We start from the raw sequence: 26,792 nt of genomic DNA on the forward strand, positions 1-26,792 counted from the left end.
AAAACAAAACACATAGTGTATACCAGGCTTAAGGCACAGGTCTCATGGCTACTGAGAAAAGCAAGCAAGGTAATTTTTTTTATTTTCCATTACAAAACCTACATCGAATTATTATTGTAGGGCTGCCCTATAACTATTATTATACTCGATTTATATAGCGCCAAAAGTTTACGCAGCGATTTACAATGTATAGGGGGGGCACAACTCAATTATAGTACAGGCCCTGCTCATAGAGCTTACATTCTAAAGGGAGGGGGTGGTGGTACAAAAAAGTAATAGCTGCAGAGAATGATTTGATGGGGGTGGCTCGGGGACAGTTGTTAGGTGGGTGTGGGATAGGCTTCCCTGAATAAATTAGTTTTCAGCGATCTCCTAAAGGTGGACAGGGTAAGGTATAACCTGCATTATTGTGAAATGCATGGTTCACATGTACTTTAACAATAAAACCACACTCACCTTATTGACATCTGAGCAGTATTGTACACCTTAGCAATGTGATTTTTTAATGTACGCAATTGCCAAAAAATTACTTTTATTAAATCTAGCATGGTCACCAATTACTTAGTTAATTCTTGCCTTTATCATCTCAGCTTTAACCTAACCATAACAAGTTCTCTAAAATATCTTTGAGAGGATTTCCAGACAAAACTATTTTTCTGTATTTGTTTTTGATTATGGGCAAGGGTCTTTATTGCTGTGTTTGCCAGTATTTGAGCACTGTACAATTGCCAGAATCCGAACTGATGGTGACATCTGTTGCTACTATAACTCTCAAAGATGTGTATTCCTCTAACTTTTTGCAAATGTTTCTATACTTTTGTGTTTCTGGAACAGGACGTGAGGGTAATTCCTCATAATGATGACACATGCAAAGGTTCTAACCCTTCTCTACTCTTTGGATAATCAATAAAACATTTTGACTGCAGTTCTACTTTAAAGGGGAAGTTACCCAAATTGTACATTGTAGTTGAGCTATACACTCTGCCTGGTAGGCTGTATTATCCATTGCTTCTTTAGATCTTTTAGGGGCTCCGGTGTTAAAATCGCTCCACTGGAAATCCTAGTTCTCCCCACTCCTCCTACTAAACCAAAAATAGGCCAATTGCTGCATTCATCTAAAATAATTGAAACATCAAACAGAGAATGACTGAAAAGAAACGACTGTGGTCATCGGATGAAGATAGAAACTTTGGTGCATCTTGCCTGAGTTTCACCAGTGATTAAAGATGCTGGCATCCAAGACCACTGTTTGGAGTGAATTGCCTCTGTAAAGCAGATCTATTAATCACATTGGCCTATTAAATAAACAAAATAAGTGTGTACACGGCATAATGGTAAAGCTGTAAGGTTTGGGTATACTTTAAGTGATATTTTTACATGTCCTTACGTGGATAAGCTCATAAGTATGCATATGAATTTTTATAACATTGTCACTGAAAGATGAATAATCTACTGCTAAAGATATGGTATGGGCTCTAGTCTAGGAAATGATAAGTAATAGATCGCTAGCGCTCAGTTGGCCACCCTCCAGTGCTGCCTCGGTGACCCTTGTGGCATTGTGAAAGAAATAATAAAAAGAAAGATTATTATGTTAAAATTATTTTTAATCATTATTATCTTCCTTTATAATAAAATTGATATGAGGCTGGATTTGAAAATTATATTAGAATTTGAACTTGAACATATTATTGGGCATCCTTTCTGGTCTACCTGGCATAAATGATGCTGCCTGGTGGTTGTTAGGAATCTGGTACTAATGGAAGTCTCCAGGGGCGGTGATTTGAATTTTAGTATGTTAACACCTCACACTGACTTAAGCTTACCTTGGCCTATCAGCTATAAACGTAACTGAAACTAGTATTTTTTTTATTTGATAAATAAAGCTTAGAAATACCATTACGTCTGCCCAGCATATTTTTATTCAAAAAGTAAATATGTATTTATTTTTTATAGGTACTTACTATATATAGCACAACACTTTACATATACACTATATTACCAAAACTATTGAGAGGCCTGGTTTTACAGACACATGAACTTTAATGGCATCCCAGTCTTAGTCTGTAGGGTTCAATATTGAGTTGGCCCACCCATTTCAGCCATAACAGTTTCAACTCTTCTGGGAAGGCTGTCCACCAGATTTAGAAGACAGACTAAGAAGGGGGATGCCATTAAAGTTCATGTGCGTGTAAAGGCAGGTATCCCAATACTTTTGGTAATATAGTGTATATTGTACATTCAAATTAGTCCTTGACCTCAAGAAGCTTGCAATCTAAGATCCCTAACTCACATAGAAATACTAGGGCCAATTTAGACAGGAGTCAATTAACCTACCAGCATGTTTTTAGAATGTAGGAGGAAACTGGAGTGCCCTGGGAAAACCTACACAGGCACAGGGAGAACATGCAAACTCCAGGTAGGTAGTACTATCATGGGTGTGACGATAGGAATACAAGCTTGCTGCTCATGGATTGTTTTTATGTGAGCTTTTTTTTTAAAAGCCATTGTTAAACGGTATTACACCATCTGGGATCTTTCTTCCACCTCTATCACTGGCACTGAAGTAACCATATAGGAGGCTGTATACATCATAAGGATCTACTACTAGACCCATTGGAGAGGGACCCCCAGAGGACTCCTGGAGGCTATCTGGAACACCTGACCTAGTTATATGCTGTTACCTTACAGCATTAAGGTGAGATACTAGTGTACACTGAAGTGTCACCACATTGGGTTGGCTAGGCATCAGCCGTTTATTCACTGTCCGTGGTGAAGGGAATCATCACTTATTGATGAACTATAGCTTGATTTATGTATTTTAAAGTTATTCATGTTATTTGTGCCTAGGCTGGCACATTGGACATTTATGCATTTTCACTTTTTGATCACCATCTGTGCCTAGGCTGGCACATTTATTTAAACTATCTGCGTTTTTTTGCACATCATGATTTTTATCAATTCACTTTATATTTTATTATGTTTGTGATTTCTCAGTTTCATAATTTTATTCCATGTGGATCATTTGCACATTAATGTTTTTTGCATCTGCAGTTTAGGCTAGGTTCACACCATAGCGATGCGGGAACGCCGCGAATCTGCAGAGTTTTCCCGCATCGCATGCCTCCCGCTGGCAGTTCACACTGCACTATGCGGACTGCTGGGAGTGTCAATGAAATCTTAATGACACCCCCAGACCAGTCCGCATATCGCAGTGCGATCGGCAAACTCGGACAGGAATCGGATCGCATGGTGTGAACACCCATGCGATCCGATTCTGCTGCGGACCAAAAAAAGGGTCCCGTGCGAGTTTGCGGCGGGAGCGATGCGAATTCAGCCATACTATCTGTATGGCTGAACTCGCATCGCACAGACAGATCAGATGTGATTTGCACTGCAGTGCGGTGCGAATCACATCCGGATCTCCCACCCGCAGCAGTGTGAACCCAGCCTGAAACTGAAGATATTTGTCACAGGGAAAAAAACAATGCCCCATCTTTGGTGTCATGGGAGGAATTGTGCTGCATCATTGGTGTCATTGGGCCCAATTGTTTGTATCTGTGGGATGAATTGTGCCCCATTACTGAGCCCAGTTTTTGGTATCATTGGGATAAATTGTGCCCCATTATTGGTGTCATTAGGCCCAATTGTTGGTATCTTTGGTATGACTTTTGCCCTATCATTGGTGTCATTGGCCCCATTAGTTGGTATCATTGGAAGGAATTCTTGGGGTCATAAGGGAAGAATTGCACCCCTTCCCTGGATCAGTAGGGGAGGGCAAATTATGCCCCATTGTTGGTACCAGTGGATGTGTAACGTACCCTAATCTGGAGCAAAGTCTGAGGAAAAGAAAGCAGACATATTGAATGGGAAAGCAGATGAGAGGAGTAATAAGATGGTAGAAGTAAACTAGAAAAACTAGCAAGACATTCGGAAGCAGACGCCTAAAAAGCATAAAAAAAGATGAATAGGAGAAACAAGCTCAGACACAGTTGGAGAAAGACATTGATTTTTTTTATCAAAACTAGTCCCTTAGCACTAAACATTTATCTGTACATAATAAAAAATACATTTTGAGTCATTTTCTTTTTCACTTCAGATACTCCTCAAAACAAGAATAACTGAGGAGTTTGTGCCAAAGTGTTGCTAGATTGCTAATAACTTTACTTTAGTTGTTAGCTCAAAATGATTGCTTATATAGAGGAGATTCAAGGTAGTTTGAACTATAACAGAACCACAATTTGTCTGGTATATAGCACGGTGCTTTCAAATAAATACTTTAAAAAGAAAAGGGAAAGATAGTTCTGCTGCTTTAAAGTACCAGTTTATAGTAGAATAAGTTATTATTTTGAGTGAGAGAAGCTTTTGGCTTAAAACACCAGTTGAAGAGAACAGTTCATGGAGTCCAACTGTAAAGAAACTTTAAACTCTGACATGTATTGCAGCCCCATAAGGCCCCTTTCACACGGGACGGATCAGTAATGATCCGCCCCCTGATGATCTGCTTGCTCAGCGGGGATCGCTCCGTTGTCCCCGCTGAGCCGGTGGTGGACAGGGCGGTCTCTGCACACTGTGCAGGGACCACCCTGTCAGCTCTCCGCTCTCCTCTATGGGGATCGGATGAGCACGGACCGTCTGTCCATGTTCATCCGATCCGCTCTGCAGACGGATAGAAAAATAGGATTTTTCTCCGTCTGCAGAATCGGACAATTGCGGAGGCAGACAATAGCGGGTGTCTGCGGATGTTCATCCGCAGACACTAGCTATCCCATAGGAATGCATGTATGTCGTATTTCATCCGCAAACGGATGGATGAAATACGGACATACTGTGCGCATGTGTGAAAGGGACCTAAAAGTCTATGGGGTTATGATGGGTTATGCTGGTATGGTGTACATTCAGATACCAGTTGAGGAAGCTAGCCTAAAGGGTGTACACACTTTGGCAGGTCAAGGCGATAAGAACCTGATAAGTATAGAGCTTTAGGAAGAAAGGGGTTGGAAGGCTATTTTAGCTCAGTAGGTGGGGGCAAAACAGTAACAAATCTTCCAAAATGTGCTTTTTGTTTAAGTATTGTACATCAAATTACTGTAAAAGCCCAACACTAGGCGTAACCTTTTTAGTTTTGGTTATAGATGGAAAGTGTTACAAACACTCTTTTATTGTTGTTTGTGTTCCTGTTGAGAGTTCTCCTGTCGTCTTGAACTAATGTCACTAACCCTGGCAGGAACACTTTCAGAGGTCAGTGGGAACATTTCCTTAAAAAACATGCAACGCTGGTGCCCACTAAGGACCATATTTAAACAAAGCTGTAGAGCAGAGGTCAGCAACCTGCAGCACTTGTGCCAAAACTGGCATGTGTTGCTCTCAAATGGTGCTCAGGACCCATTGGAATTCTACGTTTTTAGCTGACTGTCAGCATGATTCCCTTAGAGCAGGGATCTGCAATTAGCAGACCCCCAGCTGTTGCAAAACTACAAGTCCCATCATGAATCTGCCTTTGGGTGTCAGAGTCTTGCTATGCCTCATGGGATTTGTAGTTCTGCAACAGCTGGAGGTCCGCTAATTGCATATCCCTGCCTTAGAGCGTGGGTGGTCAAATGCTCCTCATAGCATTGCTCACTATACTTGTATTCCCTCTGTTGGATGTAGGGATCTCCTTCCCACCACATTAGAGCCGCGGCAGAGAGGCATAGGCAGAATCGCAAGAGAGAGAAAGCATTGAGGGAGCATGTTCTAAGGCAGGTTAAACCACTGGACACTTATACATGGTTTTATTGCTGTGCTGACACAAATCATGAGGGTATTTTTCTGCACTGAACACTAATCTTGGGGGTATTTTGCTGTAATACACACCAATTCTAAGTGCATTTTGCTCTACTGAAAAACAATCTTGGAGGTATTTCACTGTACTGTCACAAATCCCGAGGATATTTTGATGCACTGCATCCATTCTGTTTTTTTTTTTTTCTACACTGACATTTTCAATTTCTCACAAAATTTAGGCTCACTAGAAAAAAAAATGCCCCCGCTGTAGAAAAACATGTTGCAATCAAGCTTTTACTCAGTGTTATTGTTGGGTTATCAGAGTCTGTGTCAGCCTTTCTTAACCATGTTTGCTCCTGTGGTTGCTCTTGGCTTCTTGAGCAATGGCAAATAGATTTCCCACTTACAATGATCACCAGTGTTTATGGATAATTCTCTACTGACCACCAATGTAGGAGGTCAGCTTAACACTGGTCATCAATCACCCCAATTTTTACCGTTTGTGTTTCTTTTCTATTATTTTTTTGTATATATTTATGACTAATTTAATTTTAATGAAATAATTTTGTTGCATAGAACAGGGAGGATTATTAAAATAAATGATCTGCTCTAGGTGTCTAAGATTCTAAACACGCCGCATTCTTTAGTCTTTTATTTAAAACTTACAACATGTAACTGATTAATGATATTAATTCGTTTTGGGTAGAAAAATGTTTACAAGTTGTTCACCAAGATCTAAAAATCACTTAGGGTTCCTCCAGAGTAAAAAGGTTTAGAAAAACTGTTCTTCGCAATAATTCCGCATTAAAGGGGATAAGACTTTACAAATAGATAAAATATGTTCACAGGGTACATTGCTTTATATAAGTGATCTACTAATGGAAAATAACAAATGTCCTCCAGTTTTACTGGCTTGGTAAAAAAAAAAAAATCTATCTATCTATCTATCTATCTATCTATATATATATATATTTATGGTCGGAGCCCTCCGCTGTAAGAGATATGAAAGAACACATAAACACGTCACAAGACTAACAACATAAAATAGACCTGAGTTGTGCCCTTGGTCTGCTGTAAGGTAAGCCCTGGTGAGCTGGGCGGTGAGCCCTGCTCTGCTGGGCGATATGCCAAGAGAAGGCCGCATACCTTAAGAAAGTAAATGGATGTTTCTGTAGAGAAACGTTTTTAAGTGAAGTACTCTGAGAAGGGAAATGGGTGGGTGGGTACCTTGCACTGGAACCGACACAGACCGTTGTGGGTGGTCTGATTATATACCCTCCGGGCTCCTCCCATAATTACTGGCCCTCTTATTTATGGTCAGAGCCCTCCGCTGTAAGAGATATGAAAGAACACATAAACACGTCACAAGACTAACAACATAAAATAGACCTGAGTTGTGCCCTTGGTCTGCTGTAAGGTAAGCCCTGGTGAGCTGGGCGGTGAGCCCTGCTCTGCTGGGCGATATGCCAAGAGAAGGCCGCAAAAGATTTGGTGTAGGGAGGTAATTATTAATTTATGTACAACAAGACACTACGGGGCAAAGTTTCTGAAGGCTCAGGACATTTCCACTTGTGGATTGGAGATGTATCGAGAAAAGCAGGTGGATTCCCGCCTGCCCATCTTTGATCGCGTGGACTGGGACCCCGTTTCGTGAGGCTGCTGATGCTGCTCCAATGCGAAAGAATGTCCAAGAAAATGACCAAGGTCCTGGCCTAATTTGCTCAAAAGGAACCTGACGTGACTAATAAACTGGTTGCTGCCTGGGGTACTAATCGAGAACGGTAGTAATGGGCTGTCCTGCGAGGGATCAAACATATGGGCCAAAAATTGATCTAGGATGGACACGGGGCACCAGGCTTTGAGAGTTTGGAAAGGTTTTATGTCAACCCCTGGACCGGACTATTGTGTTTTGGACACGCTGAGGAGCAAGATGAAGTCTGATGGCGTGTGAGGTGGTGTCTACGTAACACTTTACAACTGGGATGGTGACAGTATTCACTGGGGCGTAAGAAGCTGTAGAAAGCCAGGTAGATGGCTGCTTGAAGGACCAGGCTGAATTTAGCCAAAAGGGGAATGTGACAGGATGAAAGACATGTCTCGGAATATGGCGCTGGTGACGGGTAGCCGTTTGATACTGATTTGGGGTCATTGCCTGTGAATACCACACAACATGGTCTTGACCGTATGGGCGGCGAACAAGACGGTTTGTTAGGATCTCATAAGGGGATGAAATACTGGATGTCAGCTGAGTGGGGTCTAAGGTATTGTGTGACAATGCCAACTGTGTGTGGTGGCATAATATGAAGACCAGGATGTGATGGAGAACTCTTGGTATTGCTCTGGGGTTTGAGGCTAGTAACCTGACATAGAACCTCTAGGCTGCCCGGTAGGCCTTCAGGGTGTTGTGAGATAATGAAAGATTAATAAGGCAGGTAGCATCGTGAAAGTGTTGTTTGAATCCGAGGTTAGCTACGACCAGTGTGGGATAAGAGACATGGTCGGGTCGGTTCCAGGTTCCTGCAAAAAACAACGAAGCAAAGTTAACGGGTAGTGCGTCGGCCAGATTATTGTGTTTGTCTGGGATGTGGACGCATAGGACGTTAGATTGGTGCTGTGGGGATAGTGGCACCAGCCTGCACAGGAAGGCCACAATGGCCAGCTACTAGGACCTCCTTTATTTATAATACTGGCTGTAGCTTGGTTGTCTGTGGCGAACGTCACTGTTTGTCCTGCCCAGTTGTTGCACCAGACTTGAGCTGCTGCGACAATGGGGTAGAGGTCGAACAAAGAGGAGGACTAACTGAACCCAGGAATCAAGAGGATTTCTGACGGCTATGGCCCTATAAACCCAATTTGGCCAAAATTGAGGCGAGGACCTGTGGAGGCTGCGGTGACCATGACTACCTGAGATGAAGAGAGATGCTGAGGGAATACACATTGGCATGCCATTCCAATTTGTGAGAAAATCGACTCTCATGGGCAGATCTGCTATAGCTGGCACATCTTAATTTAAGGATTTAGTCAGGGTCTTTGCCTGGAAGAGAAACACTAAAAGATGGGAGGTAAAAGATCCCCTTGAGTCTGGCTGCTGCCTTGGCTGAAAATGAGCAGTGATAGTCAAAGGATGGGCACCCTGCATACTTGTGACCTGCTGCGTGCAGATACGGGTCCAATTCTACCCTCCTGTTGGGGTTGCTCTGCCTAGCATGTCTCTGACTGTCCCCAAGGCCCGCACAAACTCTGTGACAGTGAGCTTGCGATTAAGTAAAGGGTCTCTGGCCTTCAGGATGACGGAGACATCTCCCCGCGAATATGATTTGTTCTAGGCCAAGTTGTGTACTGCTATGAGGAGGGATGCTAAGTTAACGTCGTTGTCATCCAAGATGTCCTCCTAGATGCCCTGCTAGGACAAGGTGTGCAGGGAAGACGATGGTGCAGAAGTTGGGTGTATCTGTAAGTGAAGGTACGGGAATGACGGTGGTGACTGGAGCTGGTAGGGGCACGGCTGGGCGTACCTCCAGGGCTGTCACTCTGCTTGGACTTCGGCGACTGCTGCTGACAGTGTGGTTACCCAGGAGTGCAGCTGAGTAGTCGCAAAGAAGATAGACTGAAGTGGTGCCTGGAAGGGCTGCCACTGGCGGTGGAAACAGTAGCCTAAAGGCTTGGTTTCCTGGCTGCAGCAGGGTAGGATTTACTCCTGCGACACCGTTCTGCTATGAGCTTATTTTATTTTATTTTTTTTATTATTATTTTTTTTATTATTATTTTTTTTTTTAATTGGTCCAAGCTCTTGTGAGACTGTAAACCGCCGCTTGCTGAGCCCGTAAAGGGTGATGGCAGGGCTGAGGCAAAGTCCTCACTGTCTGCCTGCGACATGGCGTCAACTAAAAGCAAGGGGGGGTGCGTATGTTTGAGGTAAGTTGCAAAGGTAGGAGGGGATAGTTGCGTTGGGTAGATAAGATGAAAGGCGTAAGGAAACAAGAAGAATAGGACAAGGAACGACAGACATAGTGACAGTTGGTTTGCGCTTGAGCGCTGTTGAGTGTGACTTTAGAAAACTCAAAAGAATGCGTAACAACCGAGGTGAGCCAGGAGGTGACTGGCTAGGTAACCGATAGCTCGGGTGTCAGTCTGTGCTCGGCCCAGACTAATGAACCAGAGCGCCCCAGGGCGGACTGGGGTGGGTAGCTGAAGTCTGGTATACTAAGTAGGAATGTTGCGATCTGTAGTTAATTGACGTGGGTTCGGTCTACTAATGCTTGCACTGCCAGCAAGAATGGAGATTAGGCGACCTTGTCTGCGTATTGAAGGCCTGTGCTTCGAAAACAGAGTGAAGTGCACAGAAGTATTTGACAGTTGCTAACGCCTCAGGAGCAGGTCAAATTCTGTATGTGAAGTAAAAATATGTAGTGAAAGAGTGTTTAAGAGAAAGGGGGAATCCCATTGAACTACACACCTAACTTTATGCACTAGTTGTGAAGTTGACTGGTTGGAGGCGAGAACTGAGTTGACCAGGAGCCTGTAGTAAGGTGACATGAGAATTTCGTTTTGACAATGGGGAATGCAAAGAGCTGTTTGGGGCAAAGCTGGCCCCCTGGTGAAGATGCAAGCCCTCGACAATGGTTTTTTTTTTTTTTTTTGGAAGATACTGTCCAAACCTGGTGCAGGGTGGACTAACTGGTGTACTAACTGGCCTAAAAGGGGAAAGCGACAGAGAAAACGATGAGCAGCCGTGTTGCTACTGGAGACGATGAGTGGCAGTTTGAGCCATTTGCTGAAATGCTTGCAGCGATTGCAAGGAAGCGGCCTTATTTGAATTATAAATTGAATTATGAGGTGAGAATGAATGAATGAATGAGGTGAACAGCTGTGTTGCTACTGGAGACGATGAGTGGCTGTATTAAGCCATTGCAAGAAAGCAGCTTTATTTGAATCTATAAATTTAATTATAAGTGTGTAGGAATGAGGAGAGCAGCCGTTTTGCTACTCGAGATGAGTGGCCGTATTGAGCCATTGCATCGATGCTCGCAGCGATTGCAAGGAAGCAGCTTTATTTGAAAGGTGAAAGCAATGTTTGCGGATTTATAAGTGTGTAGGTATGAGGTGAACAGCAGTGTTGCTACTGGAGACGATTGGCAGTTTTGAGCCAAATGCAGAAAGACTTGCAGCGATAGCAAGAACGCAGCTTTGTTGAAAGGCGAAAGAAAGGTTATAGAGGAAATGTGATTATGTAGGAATGACCGTGCGCAATACTGAGCAAATTGGTGGAGAGAATTGTGTACGATAATGTATGGATAGACTGAGAAGGTCAAATGTAAGTACTGCTGAATTCGTACAGTCGATGTGACTAGTTTGAACTGGGCTATAGCTATGGAATAGTCTGCGAAAGATTTGACTCATTTGAGTCGGTGATGCAACAGGATTCGGCTTGGTTGCGTTTGGCAAGGACTGGAATCGTTGCGCCGACGCTGCGACTAGACTCGAATCCTCCGTCGATGCGACTGAGAGGCTCGTATATGGGATCCGACCGTATCGCTGAGGATATGGCTGGGTTCGGATTGATTGAATTGTGATGGTGGTTGAAGGGGCTGGTGATTGTCAATGATCCGAAACATAGAAGCGAAGTTGCGACTAGATTCGAAACGGCCGTAGATGCGAGGTGACTACAGGGCTCGTATGACAGATCTGTCAGTGTTGCAGATGATATGGCTGGGTTTGAATCGACTAAATGGTGATGGCGGTTGAAGGGGCTTGTGACTGCCGGGGATCCGAAACATAGAAGCGAAGTTGCGACTAGATTTCGAATCGGCCGTAGATGTGAGGTGACTACGGGGTTCGTATGACAGATCCACTTTTGATCCGGAAGTCCTTTCTAATTATAGGCCTATTTCTAATCTTCCCTTTTTATCTAAGGTACTTGAGAAAGCAGTTGCAAGTCATCTTCAGGATCATCTCAAGCATAACAGCCTTTTTGAAAAATTTCAATCAGGCTTTCGTTTTGCTCATAGTACGGAGACCGCTCTTGTTCGGGTTACAAATGATCTTCTTATGTCATCTGATGCCGGTTCTCCGTCTTTACTTATTATGTTGGATTTGTCAGCTGCGTTCGACACTGTCGATCATGGCATTCTTTTAGATAGTCTTCGTTATAATGTTGGACTAAAAAATTTAGCCTTCAGTTGGTTCGAGTCATATCTTACAGATAGGATTGAACAAACTACATTGGGTCATTTTAAATCTAAACCGCATATGGTTACCTGCGGAGTTCCCCAAGGGTCAGTGCTTGGCCCGATTTTATTTATTCTATATCTTACTCCCTTGGGCCATATTATAAATCGTTATAATATTTCTTTCCATTGTTATGCTGATGATACACAACTTTATGTAAAAGCTGCAGCTGAAACTCCTTCAGTGCAGTCACCCCTATCAGTCCTTACCGCCTGTCTGGAGGAGATAAAGGAGTGGATGGAACAACATTTCTTGCAACTAAATAGCTCCAAAACTGAGTTTATTATGATTGGAACATCTCACCAGATTAAATCATCGCTGATAACAAGTATTGCCTTTTCAGGCTCTAAAATTCCAGTTTCGTCTGTTGTCACTAATCTTGGTGTAAAAATGGATTCCCAACTCACTTTTGAAGCTCATATAAATCAAGTATGCAATATTTCTTTCTACCACCTTCGTAATATCTCTAAACTTCGTCCTATCCTTTCTTTTTCCGATGCTGAAAGATTGATTCATGCCTTTGTCTCCTCCAGGCTGGATTATTGCAACGCACTTCTCATTGGGATTCCGAGAAAGAGCATGCAGAGGTTGCAATACGTTCAAAACTCTGCAGCGAGGATCCTAATGAGAGTGCGGAAGCATGAGCATATCACTCCAATTTTAAAATCTCTTCATTGGCTGCCGGTCTCTACAAGGATTGAGTATAAGGTCTCTCTTCTTGTGCATCAATGCATACATGGACAAGCTCCACCTTATCTTAAGGAACTTCTTAGATTGCAAAATCTACCGCGTTCTCTTCGCTCAACTAATTTGAATTGTTTAGAGGTTCCAAAAACGAGGTTGAAAACCATGGGAGATAGGGCCTTTTGTGCTGCCGCCCCACGTCTGTGGAATGCTTTGCCTGATAGTCTGAGGGTTTCTCAGTCTACTGAAAATTTAAAAAGGGGGTTGAAGACTTTTCTTTTTAGCAAATGTTTTGTAAATTAAGCGGTTTGTTTGTTTTTATTGTAATTATGTAGCACTTTGAGGTCTTTTGATGGAAAGTGCATTATAAATAAAATTTATTATTATTATTATTATTAGATCTGACCGTATTGCCGATGATATGGCTGGGTTCGAATCAACTAAATGGCGATGACGGTTGAAGGGGCTTGTAATTGCCGAGGATCCGAAACATAGAAGCGAAGTTGCGACTAGATTTCGAATCGGCCGTAGATGCGAGGTGAGTAAGGGGCTTGAATGTCGGATTTGACCGCATCGACCGTGAAGTGATCGGCTCGAGTAAACCCGCGTTGGGTAGAAAGGATGAAATACATGAAAGATGACATAGACTTATGGTGGCGTAAGTGCGACTTTGCAAAACGAACATGATAAGGTAACTATTGGAGTTTAGAAGAGCGGTGACAACAAAGTCCTACCTGCGACAGCGAGTGTGTAGCGGTCCGAGCGTGGGACAATCGATGAAGATATACGACCGATCTCGAAGGTACAACTACGTGGACATGCAGTGAGTTGGCAGAGTCAGCCTCTGCAATGCATTTGACACGAATCAGCTCAAAAATGTATGAGATGAATCTGATATAAATTGGCAGTAAGGAGTATCTGATACGAATTGGTTGTAGAGTGTATGCCATTCCTTACTGTGAAACCAAACACCTATCAACCACCCATCCCCCCAGGCTAGTCAAGTGCAGGAAAGACATCAGGTGGGTTTAATTACACCCCAATCAGCCACAGAAACCCATACAAACAATACCTGTTTATCTCAAAAAAGGATGAGAACAGTGAATTTATAACCAGTGAAGCCTATGGCGAGTGATATTGGAGAACGACCAACAGCGACTCGAAGGCTTGGATCTATGAATGAATCGTACGTTTGGTAGAAAGAATTTACGAATGTACTATGCCTGTGCCGAACAATGTCGGGACATGAGTGTCAACAACTCAGAGGTAGGTTTTGCGAAAGGGGTGCAGGATAGTAAGCATGATAAGTCGCAAGTTTGCACATGATATGAAAAGATTCGGATACTACTTATCTGCGACCATGAGCGGGAACCGCAGACGAAGACCACGAATGAAGAAGCCGAAGTGCACCTACGATTGGACGCACGGATAGACGACCGTGAGGGAGCTGAGAAGAGTCGGCCCCTTGATGTGCAGTACCTTGCACTGGAACCGACACAGACCGTTGTGGGTGGTCTGATTATATACCCTCCGGGCTCCTCCCATAATTACGGGCCACCATACTGGCCCTCTTATATATATATATATATATATATATATATACACACTCTTCCCTACAAATACCAAATATTAGGTGTTTATCACTTAAAGTTTCCTAAGCCCAGATCACGTACACTAAACGATTTACATATTCTGAACAAGCAGTGAAGCACTTTACATTAAGCCCCATTTATCGCTGCATCTATAAGCATTAGGAAAAAATTAATCTTAAGGGCCTGCTCACACGAGATGCATTGGACAGCCTTGCCCATGTATACAGACAAAAAGCATTGCTCCCTATGATGCCAGTTCCCACCACTATGCTGCTGTGCTGTGCGCTAAAAAAAAAGAAGGCAGAATGCCATCCTTTGTGCCAGTGGTGCACAATGCATTCTATCATTTCACAACTGCGCTTTTTGATATTTCAACACATTTTTAACAAAAAAAAAAGGCTACTGTGTGATCCATTGTTTACAGTGCATCAGCACCACTGTTTCCACGTCACACACCAGCAACTGTGTAGTAGAGCACGCTGCCGGTGTGAGCAAGCTAAAAAGCGGAACTAAACCCACCAACTTAACAATTTCTTCAAACCATTCAATTTACAACAAGCCTTGAATTATAACTTATGGGCCGTACACACGATAGGATTTTCCGACAACAAATGTTGGATGTGAGCTTGTTATCGGAAAGTCCAACTGTGTGTATAGAACATTTGTTGAATTTCCATAAACAAATGTATGTGAGCAGGTTCTCAAATTTTCTGACATCAAGACTTGTTGTCGGAAATTCAAGTGTGTGTACACAATTCTGAAGCACAAAAGTCCATGCATGCTCGGAATCAAGCAGAAGAGCCGCACAGGCTATTGAACTTTTTCTCGGCTCGTTGTACGTGTTGTACGTCCCCACATTTCTGTGACTGTGTGTATGCAAGACAAGCTTGAGCCAACATCCTTCAGAAAAAAATCCACGGTTTTGTTGTTGGAAAATCCTATGGTATGTACATAGCTTTAGAGTTACTAGTGTGCTTATGTCAGCTCTCAACCAAACTGTCAAGTCATCAAATGGCTGGTGTCATAGTTAAGGGCTTGTTTATACCTCCGTAGCTATTTGAAAAGCATTCTGTGGTGGGTTGCTTTTCAAAGAGTGATACAATCATGGCTGACAGAAAATCAGGAGGCAATACTTTCATCTCCTGAATGCAAGTTTTTTTTTTGTGTTTTTTTAACAGCCAGTATTTGAATGGGAACACTACTCCACAACTGCAAGCTAATTGTTTGGCTCGAAGTTGCATCACAACCCCATTCACTTGAGTTAGTTGCATTCTCAGGTGTTAATGCCCGCCCAGTGTGATGGGGGGATACATTATGCAGCTGCGGCAAGTCAGGCTGCTTTTTCAGTTAGGGGGGATGGCAATTAAAAAAGGTGCTAAATTCAAATGTCCGCTTTTTCCCTAATATTTTTTTTTTCCACCAGAAACTTGCCAGCCTGGCAACAAGCAACTGAAACTGACTTAACGTCCATTCACACCAGCTTGCACGAGTTATGCTCTATATAATGTGTGCACTGGTGTGCATTGTGAAGGGTGGTGCAATACACTGCTACATGTACAGCCATAGACTGCATACATATACTATAAATCGTAGCTTTTTTCTATGACAAATATTAATACCTGGGAACTTGCTGGCTTTAGGTCAGAGTTGCCAGATTTTTGCTTATCTAACAGCCTCTCCCGCAGTGTCACTGGCATATCTGCTGGAGGGAGGATTCTGTTCTCGTCTCCCCCCAATAGCAGCCTCCTGTTGGCTGGAGAGATCAGATAGCACCCTAGGGAGAGGGAAGACGGACTGCCCAGAGATCTGCCTTTATTTTCCCTTTGTGTCTCATATGAGACATGTAGGATGCCCCAATTATCAGGCACTGTTTGTTTACATCAATATCGCAGTGAGGAAGGGGATGCAAGCCTAGGACAGGCTTATACACAAGTAGGGGATGATATTAAGAGACGAATGGCAACAAGGAAGTGAGAGCGGAAAGAAGGGGCTGTACCCCAGCTTGTATTATTCATATTCCATTCTGCAATACTGTGATGACTTTGTTCTTCACAGGCTTCTTATATTGTGGCCAGCTATAAAAATCTTCTTGTTCATCTGGCCCAGCTTTCAACTTCATCATTCTGCGTAACATGTAGGTATATAGATTAATAAGAATGCGGCGCTACCTAAAAGTGCTAAAACTTATAAATAAATAATAATCCCAAATTCAATATAAATCAAATAATAACGACTAAATGAAACATGGATATAATAAGAAATGAATCAATGTAAATCATTTCTTATTATATCCATGTTTCATTTAGTCGTTATTATTTGATTTATATTGAATTTGGGATTATTATTTATTTATAAGTTTTAGCACTTTTAGGTAGCACCGCATTCTTATTAATCTATATACCTATTTTTTAGTGCAGAGATCACTGTTTTTATGCTGGCTGCTTCCTATGCGCATCAATTTTATATTTTTTTATGACATATTAGGTGGAGCGCACTAGTTTACTCTTTACACATTTGATTCTGCGTAACATGTATTTCCAGTAGAACTGGCAAATCTGCATTTTTAACTGGGAAGGTCAGCACTTATCTAAGGGTGGGGGGAGCAACTCAACCACAAGTCCCTTAGCCACCTTACCTCTCTTCGAGCCCTTCAGTCCCACACCCTCCCCTAGAGCCACAGTGCATTTCTCCTTTCACAGACACTAGTGACACAGGGGCATTTTTCCTACCAGTAACACCACTGATGCAGGTGCGCCACCCTCCCTGCCTTCAATTTGTTCAATAGTATTTAATCATTATAAACATATTCAATTGGCTATAGTACAACCACTGGAACTATTTTCGTGCATGCTACAATGTTAAATACAATTTGGTGCCACATCAAAATGTGAATGGGGTGGAAAAAGAGCAAAGCGTAGGGATGGAATACCCCTTCCCCACCCTCTGTCCCATATCCATCCACAGGCTCACTGAAATGCCAATATTAACCATGAATTTTGAGTTGTGGATTAGAACTATAATGCCGCGTACACACGACAGGACTTAAGTCCAGCAGACTTTCGACGGAGTTCTGACAGAGTCCTACAGACTTTCCGAATGAACGGACTTGGCCACACACAATCACACCAAAGTCCGACGGATTCGAACGTGATGACGTATGACTGGACTAGAATAAGGAAGTTCATAGCCAGTAGCCAATAGCTGCCCTAGCGTCGGTTTTAGTCCGTCAGACTAGCACACACACGAGCGGATTTCTGGGTCCGGCAGAGTTCTGGCGGAAAAATTTGAAGCATGTTCCATTTCTAAAGTCTGTCAGACTTTTGCAAATCAAAAGTCCGTTGCAGCCCACACACGATCGAATAGTCTGCCGGAATCATTCCGTCAGACTTTTGATGTTGAAAAGTCCGGTCGTGTGTACGGGCATAAGAAGAAAAGCTTGATGGACCAAAGAGAAGCAAATGGTGTCTGCGCCATTGTGACACACTGGTTCTCATACTATCAGTAGCATTCACAATGTGGAGGATACTTTTGATGTACTCAGGAGGCCCTTTTGCTCTCTACAATAAATTCATCAGTCTAGGGTTTTAGAAAATCACGAATCACATATAACATTGATATAAAAAATAGTAAATTAGTTATTTAGAATCATAAGGTATTGTTTGGGAAACAAGCACACAATTAAGATATGATGATATAAAATGCTACCATATCAGCGGATACTTGAAAGAAGGTGATCCATGCCAGAGAGTACTTGGTAAGTATTGTCCTTTATAAAATAATGTAAATTACCCATTTATAAAGTCTGTGCCCAGCCAATATTTTTTTCTTTTTTTTTTTTTTTCCAAAGAAAGGGAAAGGGAACCTGTGTGTGTTTTTTTACTGCTATCTGGGCCTCTTATTTAGAGATTTTCCCTGAAAGGGCGCAACAGCAACACAGAGAAATCAAAATTATTTTTATTGTGACAGTAGGGGAAGGCTGTCAATGTCCCAGTTGTAAATTAACCTCACTTCCTGCCTTGTTAAATCATTGTCACTGGGACAGTAAGTGAGGGCAAAATCCAGAGGAGTACTGGATAGCTGTAAAAATCTAAATGACAGTCTATGAAAGGGACAAGACTGTTAAAGAACTGCATTAGAGAATAATCAGGTCTCTTGCTGTGGCAAGGCATTCAGGACTGGATGGGCAGAATTACATATACTTTGGCAGCTAAACAGCTCTCATTTCATTGGTGTACTATACAATTTGCCTAGAGTTCAGCTTTACATGTTTAACAGTAAAATCATGCCCTCCCTAGTGCTCTTGCACATATAGAAATTAGGGTTTGTAGCAGATAAATCATAGCTCCCAACTGTCGCTGATTTGGAGGGACTGTCCCTGATTTGGAGCAATGTCCCTCTGTCCCTATTTCCTCTTCATGTGTCCCTCGTTTTGGTCTGATCTATACAGATGTATATAAAAATGCAATTTTTATCTATCAAAAAGTGTTTTCCAGTGCTAAACCTTCCATCTTATTTCTAAATGGCTGCATTTGTAAATTCCAAAGGCCAATATAAAGGAATAGTAGTGGTTAAAAAAGCATTTGTGGGTTTAACCAATCTTGTTTTTTTTTGTACAATTCTCCTTTAAGGGGCGTTGGAGGGGGTGTGTTCTATGCCTGCAAACTTTTTCTGATAGGTGTTCCCTCATTCCCATCTCAAAAAGTTGGGAGGTATGGGTAAATCTTTTATACTCAGTGCAGTTTTATAATCAGGGTAGGGATTATGTTCACTTTTAACAGCAAATTGTACATAACTACCCAATGCAAGCTAATATATATGTGACATGGCATTCTCTTATATCTACCAAACAGATGATGATTTCACTAGTACAAATAGAGGCAAAAAATAAGCATTCTTCAATCAGGATCATAGCAGGCTTTCCGGGACCATGGGCCCAATAGATGTTGCTACATATCTTCACTGCGCTCATACGAGCTGCCATCTATCACCTTGGAGTTACCCATGCTACAGTTTATGAACAGTGGAAAGAGAGGAAGCCACAGCCAAATGTTTTCTAAAATAGGAGGCAGAGCTGATTTGTATACATAATTTAGAATATGATTCTCTGAAATTCTCTTAATCTTTCTACCTGACGTAGAAAATCTGAGAAGTACTGTGCCCATGATCTCAGCCAGAACACACATAACATTTGTTATCAACAAACTAACGCTCTTATCGGAGCCTGAAACGACTATAAATATGTTTTATTAAACGTTGGCAGTATTTTCCTTTGTAGTAATCTGTGCTGTGTAATTGGGTTGGCCTTGTGTCTGGTGCCTGACCCAATGTTCTCATAATTCTCAGCTAGCATTGTTCTGCTTTGTCTGCTTTTATTATCTTGATTTGTTTATTGTTCTACAAATAACCTTAAAAACAGAAAATGAAACACTAAGAATAAAGCAAACTGACAGAGCACAAAGTTCTAATTAAAGGCTGAATCCAACCAAAACTGCCCCCCATGCTGGTTGTCATAAGGATATCAGCCATCAGATGTCTACACCAGAATTTCCAGTTCTGCCTAACTGCAGCCACCATTAGAAAGCTAAATCCATAGCTTCCAACTGTCCCTGATTTCGAGAGACTTTACCTGATTTGGTACAAAGTCCCTATTTACTCATCATTTGTCCCTCATTCTGGTTTGATCTATATCGTTGTATATAAAATGCACTATTTTTCTTTCAAAACGTGTTTCTAAACCTTTCATCTAAATTCTAAATTGCTGCATTTGTAAATTTAAAATAAGCCAGTATAAAGGACTAGTAGTAGTAAAAAAAAACAAAAAACACTTGTGGGTTTAACAAATCTTTTTTTTGTTTAATTCTCTTTTAAGGGGGAGCTGTGTGTCCTATGCCTACATAATTTTGGTAATGGGTGACCCTTGGTCCCATCTCAAAAAGTTGAGCGGTATGGCTAAATCATCTTAAAGTGGTTGTAAACCCTTACAACACACTTTAACCTACAGGTAAGCCTAGATTAAGGCTTACCTGTAGGTCCAAGAAATATCTCCTAAACCTACACGGTTTAGGGGATATTTGCCGAAAGACAGGCACCGCTGTCTACGACGCATGTGCCATAGACAGCGGCACGCAGGCGCACTGAGCGCGGCACCGTCAACGGCGAATATGCCGCGCGTGACGTCATCGTGGCTTCACCGAATGACAGCGGCGGAGCGGCGAGACCCCCCGAGAAGATGGATGCGCTGGACTACAGGGGACAGCGGTGACTTCGCTGGCTCCTGTGTCAGGTAAGTGACACATAATGGACTACTATGCGATGCATAGTAGTCCATTATGATTTAAATTTGCAGGGAATGAAAGAGGAAGTAAACCCTGATGGGTTTACTTCCTCTTTAAGATTTATGAAGGATTCTCCATCTTTCAAAATGAACTGATAACTATGGAGTCAAAACCTTCCTTTCTGATCTGGAGAAGGGCAAAATCTCAATCAGTGACATCACCAGTAGCCTGATATGTCAGTTTTGGGGGACAGATCATGTGACTGATTCAGTTAGTTGATTATGTGCAAACTCCAATTGTCAGAGATCGTCAGTTGACTATACTGTACAGACAGATTCATTGTAACACAGCTGGAGCACTAAAGACAAAACCCACAGCACTGTTTCAGCAAGATCCATCATTTGTAGGTCCTGCTGTTACTGAAGAGGGCTGGCCAAAGTCATATTCAAGCTGTGGCATCCCATAGGAATGAGACAAGCAAGAGAGCTTAAAGTGGCACTTTAGTTTAAAAATGAAGGCTTGCTAAATCACTTTAGGCTGGCCTCTTTTGCAGGTATGGCTGTAAAACATTAAATATAAATCTTTGTACTGTTTAAAATCCAGTAATACACTCTCACCCTGTTTCTCACATTCTCAGTTGCTTTCTATTTTTTTTATACTGTGCCAAAAATCAGAGCCACTAGATGTTGCCAGGTGGCCCTATCCTTACCTATATAAGAACTGTCATATGGCAAATCAGACATTCGGCAATTTGCCTTAGTTTACGGCAGAACTTTTATTTTTTGTGTCCGGTGGTGGCGGAGGTGTCATGATCGACGACGGCTTTACATCAGGGAACACTGTTTTTTCATTTTTAATAAAGGAATTGTTAAAAAATTGCCTCCTGTTTTTTTTTTTTACACTCTTTTACCCCATACTCATTCACAAGGGGGTGGGATTTGGGGGCTCCTTTGTTAAAGGGGGCTTTCAGATTGGGATAAGCCTCCTGCCTGCAGACCCCCACAACCCTACCACAACCACCGGTCAGGGTTGTGAGGATGAGGCTCTTGTCCACATGTTGAGGGCATGCAGCATGGTACAGTTCAGAAGGAGGGCACTCGCTCATCCCTCCTTTCCTGACTTGCCGGGTTGCATGCTCGGATAAGAGTCTGGAATGGATTTTGGGGGGTCCCATAACGTTTTTATTTTAAATTTTGGCATGGGGTTCCCCTTAAAATACATACCAGACCCAAAGGGCTTTGTATGGAATTGGGGGGGCATGTTTTTTTTAAACATTTTTCTATTGCCGTAAATGATGATACATGTTTTTTTTTAATTTTTGGTAACATGCAATAATCCAAAGGTATACTGTAAATGTATGAGTAAACAAGCCTCTGCTCCAGAACTAGGGATGGAGGGTATTAGGGTAACTATAGACCATCTAGAGTGAATGATAGAAGAGAGATCCTAGAGTGAAGGATAGAAGAAAGGAAGAAACAGAAACAAGGGAAAGGTACAAGGAAAAGTGGTCCCAATCTAGGGAAGGAGTAGGAGGAAGGGGATAAAGAGGGAAGGAAGGGGGTCGTTACATTGTAAATCAGTGTTGCTTTCAAAGATTATGGCTACAGTACAATAGTAAGGTGGGTTTCCTAGTGGTAAGTTCATTGGTAACTAAGGGGTTGATTTGCTAAAATTGGAGAGTGCAAAATCTGCTTCAGCTCCGCATAGAAACCAATAAGCTTCCAGATTTTTTTTTGTTTTGTTTTTTGCCAAAGCTTAATTGAACATGTTAGAAGCTGATTGGCTCCCATGCACAGCTGTACCAAAATTTGCACTCTACAGTTTTAGTAAATCAACCCCTAATCCTTGAGGACATTTTCATGAGTGTCATTGAGGATGCTTGAAAGCATTTTGCTAATGATAAAACCATAAAGGCAGGTTTGGACCTCATAAAAGGGAATATATAGCACTTTAATAGCTGAAGCTATGGTTTGTTTTGCAGCTAAGAGAGTGAATGTCACCAATTTGTGCTGGTGTTTATTTAAGTCCTCGATCTGGTCATGTTCTAAGGCAATCCATGGGCTGTCCTGTATCTGTATGTGGAGTAAACTAAGCAAGAGATTAAAAACTGTGGATCAGTGTTAACAAGGGAAAACATCCATCAGATGTGTTTTACATCGTCCACCTCATTGCATTCCATACAACATTGCATACAACATCAGAAGTGATGTAATGTGTTGAAAAGTTTTGAATGTATTCTTTTGCTTCTGAGCATGCGTAGTCTTGCTCTTACGATTTTTTTTCATACGAAAACCATACTAATGAAAGGAAAATCGGATGTTGAGTTCACATCCAACAAAAATTTTATAGTCTGCACATCCAGCTTTTGTCTGAGGAAAATGCAAAATCAGCTGTCGAAAGCACCGTACTAATGATCTGAAAATTGTCAGACAGCTCATCTTAAAAAAGTTTCCATCCGAGTTTTGTATCGTGTGTCCCTTTATATGCTAAAGGCTGTAGGTGTGCCACCTGGTAATTGGTTTCATTTCAACAGCTATCCAGTAAGAGAGGTAGTATTTTTCTTGCATGCAGGAAGGATAACCAGACTGATATTTAAAAAAAACATGGCATTGCAAGTTTGTATAAATGCAAAAAAAATATCAAAAATGGCAAACTTTACATCGTTAGAATAAACAGTGGAGCTGCGCTAAAACAAATACATAAATTAATTAAATGTAAATTGAAAAATATATAAATGTAGAGCCGGCTCCTGAAGAGCATGCACTATGTTTTTGAAATTTAATGTTACACCTGAACTGCAGTTTGGTTTGGGTATAATTATTCAAAATTTTGACCTCTGCATCAGTCTGACTGGACTATAGGGTGTTCAGCCTGGCCATAGGGGTCGCTGTCTCTTCTGGCAGGCATGGAAATATAGTCTGGTTGGGTGTCTTAAGGTTACTTTCTCTCAGAGCCAGCCCAGTGGGAGTGTCACTCTTGCTGTGCTTTCTGGGAGAGGGTATTTAAGATGCGGATGTCACATGGTTCGGGGGTTCCGGTCCAGAAGTATGTTCTGACTCCATGGTCCTGGTCCTCCTGACCAGCCCCCAGGAAGGCTATGGCCTGGGGTGCGGATCCACCTGACTTTATGTCTCAGGGCTGGCTAGCCCAAGGCAAGGAAATTAAGGAAAGGATTCAGAGGTGGTCCGGTGCCGTCTCCGGTTGTGGAGAGGCCAAGCAACTTCGTAGCTATCCAGGGGAGGACTTCAGAACAATGGCTTTTTAGCAAGAGCCTGGAGAGGCTGAGGGAACTAAGTGAATCCAATTTCGTTAGGTATTGCCGAACCAGCTGAAAGATACTGGTACCACATGAGTGTTCTACAAGTATTCAGGTTTCCTTGTTCATGTTCTGCAACAAAGTCTGTGGCAGAGACTTGTTCCTGATTTAAGCACCCTGTTGTCTGCTAGGCCTTGTGAGAGAGGGACTATCCAACTAGAGTGAACATCCAGCTGTGAATGGCTATTCTCTGGATTTAGTCAAAGTAAGCAAGTTCTGTATTATTGACTTTGACACTAAGCCCTTGTACACACGGTCGGACATCCCGACGGAAAATGTCCGATCGGACCATGTTGTCAGATAATCCGACCGTGTGTGGTCTTCATTGGACTGTTTCCGTTGGAGAATCTGACGGACCAAGTTTTCCAACTTGTCGATAAAATTTTCCGACAACATGCTCCAATCATGTATAGAGAATTCCGATCGGACAAAGTGCCACGCATGCTCAGATCAAATTCCTAGACCAAAGCTATTGGCTACTAGCCTGAACGTAGTCCCGTCGTAACAAAATAACGTCATCACGTTCTGAACGATCGGATTTTCCAACAACTTTGTCCGACCGTGTGTATGCAACAGCTTTGGACAAAATCCGACGGATTTGGTTGTAGGAATATCCGACCGTGTGTACAAGGGCTTAGAGTACCTGGACTTTTCTAAACCTCTGATCCTATAATGAGAGACTGTTCGTTAACTACGTTTTTTGCAAATAAAAATCCCTTTAAGCGGATCTGACGTCAATCTCTAAAGTTTCTGGGCCATCTACCACTGGAACCCCTAGACACGCAAATCGAGGTGAAGACGGTAACGGTAAGCCCAATCAAACCAGCAGCTCCTTCGGGGCTTAGTGCTACATAAATTATGAAAATAAATTAATAAAATATGAATTATGAGTCCATATAATCAGTCCAAATAGGGAATGTGGATAGGTCCCTTTAAATCACAGTGATATTGGGATATGAATCCCATACACCACGACAATAGCGTGTGCCTCCACCACATAGATTGTATGCTTACCAGATGGCAAGCTTTAGAAAGCTTGCGGCTAATACCCAGTCAGGGCCTTTATCCAGAGGTTGAATCAGATGTCAGCTCACAAGCAACCCCATCCAACTGAATTAGGCAAGGCAAAGATCACAGTATTCTCATATGAACCAGGAATGGACTCTGTAGTCAGTAGGCATAAACATCTGAACAGCTGAGAGAGCTGCTGATGACCAGGAATCGTACAGTGGTGTGATGTCAACACTGAGATTCCTCCCCAACTAGTTTCATCCAAATTGACATTCTCAAAGAGTTTTTTTGAGAATTCTGTTGACTGCTTTCTGTTGGCTCCTTGGTAAGCTTTGTAAACGCTACATCATTACATAGCATTTACCATTAGTACACAACATTTTTGGAAACCATGGCAACAGTATAGTGTTGCAGACAGGATTTAACAAAATTCTTAGCCCCCGCCCCTGAAATTGGCCCACTGACTCATTCAGAATAGCCAGAGATCCTGGAATTATATGACAGGCAAACTGTTGTATAGAATTTGGAATCTCTGGTAAATCCCATTTTCACTGGTGGTGAAATACTTGAAAAGAGTTACTATTAAAATCTTGCCAGAGGTTACATTTTTGTTAAAGCGGAGTTCCACCCAAAAAGGTAACTTACCGTTTTCGGATTCCTCCCCCCCCCTCCGGTGTCACATTTGGCACCTTTCAGGGGGGAGCATATACCTGTATAATCCAGGTATTTCCCCCAACTTCCGGGCATAGATTGCCGCAGGCTCCGCGGGGCTCTATGCCATGCCAAGCCCCTTCTCTGCCCCCCCCCCCCCCCCCGCTGTCTTCTGGGAGAAACACAGGTCCCGGAAGACAGCAGGGACCAGTGAGGACATGCAATGCGACTCACGCATGCACACTAGGGAATCAGGCGGTGAAGCCGCAAGGTACCGCCATCTTACCTTACCAAAGATGGTGGTGCCTCCACTCGAGAGCGGAGGGACAGATCAACTTTGGTTGAGGACATCGCGGGTGCCCTGGAGAGGTACGTGTCCACATTTTAAAAGTCAGCAGCTGCTGACTTAAAACATTTTTTTTTTAAATTGGCGGAACTCCGCTTTAACAAATTTGTGCAAATCATAGGTATAGTAAAAATAGAATCTCCAATTTTGTAAAAAATTTTAATCAATGCACAATGGTGGACTGATATGACCTATCTCAATATCTGCAGAATAGAAGCATGTAAGGGTTTTTCTAAAATCCCTTAACTTTTAGTTTGGACAGAGCGCAATAGACAAAAATAACAACCAATACACTTTTAAAATAATAATAATAATAAAATAAAATAATTCACAATGGCTCTCACTTGAATAATATAGCATGTAAAGTTAGCAAACCCCCCCACCCCCAAGAAAAAAAACATGGTCTAGTAGAGTGCCAATCAGAGTGTCATTTATACCCAGCATTGTAGAAAACATGCATGAGTGGTCAGTGTTCTATTTAAATGCCCTTTCATCAGCTGCCATTAGATCACAGACAAAATGCATAGAGCCATTCACAGCCACACAAGTATAAACACTACCTGTATTTACAAACATTCAGCCCTTAGGCTCGGTTCACACAGGGGGCGACACGACTTGCCGTGCCGCGACCTGCCGCGACCTCAGCGGCGACTTGCAAACGACTTCTGTATAGAAGTCAATGCAAGTCGCCCGAGGTCGCCCAAAAGTAGTACAGGAACCTTTTTTCTAAGTCGGAGCGACTCGAGTCGCTCCTCTTAGAACGGTTCCGTAGTACAGAACGGGGGCGACTTGTCAGGTCGCGGCGCGGCAAGTCGTGTCGCCCCCGTGTCGCCCCCTGTGTGAACCGAGCCTCGGTTCACACCAGACGCTGCACGACTTGCCGCGCCGCGACCTGACAAGTCGCCCCCGTTCTGTACTACGGAACC

At 42.5% G+C, this 26,792-nt stretch overlaps 1 protein-coding gene across 2 annotated transcripts in view; it reads right to left on the minus strand.

The window, feature by feature from the left end:
* Positions 1 to 26,792, minus strand: part of MACROD1 (mono-ADP ribosylhydrolase 1) — a 1,237,218-nt gene that overhangs the window by 673,976 nt on the left and 536,450 nt on the right. The window lies entirely within an intron of this gene.

This window comes from Lithobates pipiens, unplaced genomic scaffold (assembly GCF_037356315.1).
Source record: "Lithobates pipiens isolate NorthernLeopardFrog02 unplaced genomic scaffold, aLitPip1_a1.2 Scaffold_10, whole genome shotgun sequence".
Taxonomy (NCBI): domain Eukaryota; kingdom Metazoa; phylum Chordata; class Amphibia; order Anura; family Ranidae; genus Lithobates; species Lithobates pipiens.